The sequence below is a fragment of the Bos indicus genome, chromosome 10 (assembly GCF_029378745.1).
Source record: "Bos indicus isolate NIAB-ARS_2022 breed Sahiwal x Tharparkar chromosome 10, NIAB-ARS_B.indTharparkar_mat_pri_1.0, whole genome shotgun sequence".
Classification (NCBI taxonomy): domain Eukaryota; kingdom Metazoa; phylum Chordata; class Mammalia; order Artiodactyla; family Bovidae; genus Bos; species Bos indicus.
The window spans coordinates 63,936,740-63,942,082 of NC_091769.1; the positions used below are offsets into that span (position 1 = coordinate 63,936,740).

At 41.5% G+C, this 5,343-nt stretch overlaps 1 pseudogene; it reads right to left on the reverse strand.

Moving 5' to 3' along the window:
- Nucleotides 1-1,197: 1,197 nt before the first annotated feature.
- Nucleotides 1,198-1,698, reverse strand: LOC139185465 (histone H2A.N-like; annotated as a pseudogene).
- Nucleotides 1,699-5,343: the final 3,645 nt, after the last annotated feature.

The window sequence follows — 5,343 nt, forward strand, 5'->3', positions numbered from 1 at the left end:
GGTCAGGAGCGGCAGTGTCTTTTAAAGCATTTCCTGGAACACAGGGACATAAATCTGGAAGCTGCCTCAGCAAGTTGAGCACTCTGTCTCACGCGGGAGTTGGGACACTGTGAGGTAGGAAATGTGGGTCATTTACGTGGCAGTTGGGAGAGAGAAAGAGATAACATGCAAGTGGGCTTCAAACCAGAAACGTGGGCTTGGCAAAATCTAGAGTTGTGTACTCCTAATCTTCTATGTGATTATATGTGATATTAGTTTCTATGTGATATTAACTGTAAACTCAGGTTGTTGGAAATTGTATTCTACTCACAGGGTGTGGAAGGCTTTTTGGTATTTTTAAGGGAAGCAGCATTTCTATTGCCAATTTCTGCCCCAACTCTTCACTGTAAAAGAGAAGGCAAAAGCTAAAGTGAGCGTCTCTTACAACCTGAGAAGCGGGACTTTCTAGGCCCCATATTTCCAAATATGGTGAAAATTGAATTGAAAAGTGTACCTGGTCTTAGGCGTCCATCATTTCAAAGACCTTCTTTGTACTAACCAACTGTTTGTATGTTGCTTGTATTTTCTCTGTTAATCTATATCTTTTCTTTCTCCTTCGAGTTTAAGTAAAATTTCCTTTGAAGTTTTACAAAAAAACTATTTTGACAAGGTTGAAAAAAATTCACCTCCTAAAGTCCGTCATATGCTTTAAAGTTTTCTCCCCTAATAATTCAGCAAATACCAAGTGCCTACTATGCTTGAGTGTGGTTCTAAGAGCTGTGGAATCATTTGTTAACAAAATTAACCAAATCTCTGCCTTCAGGGAGCTTCTGCTACTACTGCTAGGCAAGGCCAAATAAAAAACAGATGTGTTATTATGTGTTGTATTAGAAGGTGATAAAAGTTATATGGATATATGAAACCTGGAAGGAGAATTGCTAGTTGGAGGGGGGTGGGCTTCAGCTGGTGTGATAAGAGATGTTATTTATTCCCTAAGCTGTATCTGAAATGGGAAGCACATGGTAAGAGATAGCTTTACTATAAAGGCAACAGGAAGGAGGAAAAGGAAAGAGTTATGCAGGTCTGGGGACTAGGAGCCTAAGAATTGATCTAAGCATAGGGAACAGTAAAAGATAATTTTTTATTGTTACCCCCTTTTTTTTTTTTTTGCAAGTGCCTTTCCTTTATTTATTTTTTTTCCACAGCTTAAATCAGGGGCTAAAAACACAAGATCAGAGACCAAGACCCTTGCTTCAGTGGGTACTTTTCAGATATTTTGTCTTTCAACTCAACCCTCCAAAAGACCCAATTTTTTTGTTTTTGGACAAGTGCAATCATTTCAACAACAGAGCCATGGAGATCCACTTCATTTATTCCCAAGCTCTTCTGAGAGCATCTCTGCTTGACTGCTTCGAGGATCTCTCTGGTGGTGATGGTTCTTCTGTGGTTGTAGAGGGACAATCTGACCGCTTCTAGGCTAACCCATTCCAGCTGCCAATCCTCCAGCACTCTTAGGGCATCCAAGATCCAGGAGCACCCACTGAAGTCTGGGTGGAGTTATTTTAAGAGTTTCTCCATGTAATTAAAATATGCCTCTTCCTTCTTCCTCCTCTTCTTCCCAATGGCAGAGCAGACCCACTCATCCTTCTCTTTGGCTGGGATATAAATTGTGAGCTTCCTCTTAGGGAACTGTAGGCCATGTAAGCAAATGAAGTGCATGTGGAAGGCTTATCCTGATGCTGGTAGCTCAGACCACTGGCTGTCTTGTTACCCCTTCTAATAGGGGGCCAGATCACATAGGGTTTTGAAGGTCATTGTAAAGACATTCGGGCCTCCCTGGTGGCTCAGAGGGTAAAGAATCCAACTACAATTCAGGAGACCTGGGTTCGACCCCTGAGTCAGAAAAATCACCTTGAATAGGAAATGGAAACTACTCCAGTATTCTTGCTTAGAGAATCCCATGGACAGAAGAGCCTGGGGGGCTACAGTCCATAGGGTCACAAAGAGTCAGACATGACTGAGCAACTAAGCATTAAGTATGTACATGCACATAAACACATGATTTTTATTTGTAATGGGTTAGAAATTCTTGAAGGATTTTAATCAAGACAGTGATATGAATGGACAATATTGTTGAAAGATGTTAGCTCTAATGTTGAGGCTAGACTCTAGGGAGACAGAAATAGAAACAGGATTTTGTAATTTTGGGACAATTAAAATTAAATACTTAAAAAAAAATAAATTGGAATCATGAAGGGATATATACACACATATGTGCATGTACACAGATATATACATATATATATATGTATATATCTGGAGAATGAAATGGCAACCCAATCCAGTATTCTTTCCTGGGAAATCCCATGGACAGAGGAGCCTGGAGCGGGGTAGGGGGACGGGGGCAGGCTACAGTTCATGGGGTCGCAAAGAGTTGGACTGAGTGACTAAACAACAACAAATGTGTGTGTGTGTGTGTGTCTCAGGAAGTGGGATGAGATCTTGTCTAACACCCAGAAATGAATTGTCCAAGGAGTAGGCTGTTGTCTAACACTTGGAAATGAATTATCCAAGGAGACATATGCACGGACAAAACAAGAGGCTTTATTGGGAAGCAGCACCCAGGCAGGGCACAGCAGGGTAAGGGAACCCATCAAGACATCTCTGCCATATGGCTCACAGTCTCAGGTTTTATGGTGATGGGGTTAGTTGTCTCTGGCCAGTCATTCTGACTTAGGGTCCTTTCTGGTTGTGTGTGCATATCTCAGCCAAGATGGATTCCATCGAGAAGGATTTGGGGAGATTTACATGACGTAAGTACTGGTGTCTCTTGCTCCTTTTGACCTCTCCCGATTTTTCTGGTTGGTGTTAACTTGTTAGTTCCTCCTTCCTTACCAGGACCTTCTGATGTAAGATAACTCATACAAGAAGATATTGTACCTGACCTCAATGGGCAGTTTTGGTCAATATTTCCCTAAAATATACACACTTGCCTTTGACTTCTTAGAAGCAAATTCTTTTTCTAAGTCACCTTTCCCTCTTCAACTTCCTTGAGTTTGAACTTAGATCACTTTGCATCAAAATATTCTAATTGGACTTTTTATTGTTCTGAAAAAATAGAAAGAGGGACTTCTCTGGCAGACTAGTAGTTAAGACTTACCTTCCAATGCAGGGGATGCAGGTTTGATCCCTGGTTAAGGAGCTAAGATCCCACATGCCTAGTGGCCAAAAAACCAAAACACAAAACGGAAACAATATTGTAGCAAATTCAATAAAGACTTAAATGGTTCATGTCAAAAAAAAAAAAACTTAAAAAATAGAATCTATAACCTCAAGGCTTTCCCCACTCCTGCCCCAAGGCTTTTTTATTAACACCAAAAAAAAAAAAAAAAGTTTTAACTAAAAGTTTCTCCAAATGCCTAAGAAGCACTTTGAAAATGGCTAATTAGTATTCTAATGACCTTTACAAGAGAAAGTATCTTAAAGTGTTCTTGGCATTAGACATTCCTAAGACTTTAATTCTCTAGCATATATACTAATGCCCATACTTGTCTGGGGCTTCGCAGATCGCACTACTGGTAAAGAACCCACCTGCCAATGCAGGACACACAAAAGATCCCTGGGTCGGGAAGATGTCATAGAGGAGGGCATGGCAACCCACTCCAGTATTCTTGCCTGAAGAATCCCATAGACAGAGGAGCCTGGCTGCACTCCATAGGATCATGAGTCAGACACCACTGAAGGGATTTAGCGCACACATACTTTTCTAGATGGGAAAGTGACAGGGAACCCAGTAGGCATACCTCATTTTATAGATGGAGAAATGGGCCCAAAGTCACAAAGCAAAAAGGTAGCAGAGTTGAAATTTCAGCTCAGCTCTGTCAGGTAAAAGCCCTTTGCTCATGGTTTCTGACTACCCAGAGTGTTGTATGGCATATCCCACAGGAAGCATGTTTGAAAGCATGTCAGAAATCTCAGTTACCTTCTTCCATGGTCTCTGGTTTCTTAGCAAACAAACCTCTATTCCTCTCTCTTTTTTTTTTTTTTTAAAGACACTTGATTGGTTGTGACTATGGGGAAAGGAGTTGGGAATAGAAAGGCCAAAGTGTCTGGGGTTGAGAATTAAGCCAGCATCCCTGTGACTAGGCCTGGCTGTCACCCTCAGTTGTCCAGTCTCAACATCATGGACCCAAACCAACACAGCAAATCACATCACCGCAAGATGAACCCAGACCTGAGGGAGCAGCTGAGTTTGCCCTCCCTGTTGTCTGGAGTTGTTAAATAATGCTCATAGTCTCAGATGAAGTGAATTGAACTCATCATCCCTTTCCTCCCGAACTGAAACAAGTTAGAAAAACCAAAAGGCAGCCAACGGCTGCGGAGAGGGAGCAACAGGCTGTCAGAAAATAAATCGACCGTTTACAAACAACTCAAACTACAAACAGTTTTCCTTCCAAAGATGTGCAGATATCCTTCTGGGTAAAATCGGTCAAATCTGACCTTTAAAAACAGGATGATTGGCTAATTGTTTTGTTTTGTTTTGTTTTCAATCTGTCAGATAGGATCTTAATAGAACAACCTTTAGGATATTGTAAAATGAATTTAAAGAGAAAGTAATTATTACAAGAGCAGTGCTAGGAGACTTGGTGGCCCGTTCTGCATGCGTTGCAGCCTTGTGTGTTACAGTCCCTGAAAATCCTGCCTCTCCCACTTGGGACACAAAGCAAGCAAGCCCAGGCAGGCAGGTACTGATTTGAAAGCAGTCTCCCAGGAAACAAAGAAAGCTGAGAAGCTGTCAGCAGGCAGGTTTGCTGGAGAGCTCTCAGAGAGGAGCACCCATCAGGACTCCAGGGGCTTTGCCTGAGAGGCGACCAGTCACCTGGGGGGATGGGGGGCAAGAGGCGCCTGACAGAAACAAAGCTTTGAGGCTGTGGGGAGACAGGTTCAGGTTGATGCTGAGAGAAAGTGGGTCCTCAGGAAGCTGAGGCTATCAATGCTGAGGCTATAAAATGGCACAGAGGCAACCCACTCCTTAGTCTACTGCCACAGAAAACTTGCCTTCAAAGGGGGATGTACTGTCTGCACATAAAAATTATTCCAAGTAGGAAAAGTATTTTTTCATTCTCTGAAAAAAATTTTCGGAATATTGATTGGACTATCTTCCTTCTCTGTCATCTTATATGCACGAATATTTTGTGTATTCACTAATTATTTGACCTTACATACAAAAGAAAAATCCCAAGGAGAAATAGTTTTCGTGTTTTTAAGATATGTGTTGTTTCTTACATCTTTTTAGCTTTTTTGTTGCCGTTGTTAATCTGGAAAAAACTAGTGACCATAAATGAACTGGTTTATTCTGAGAAT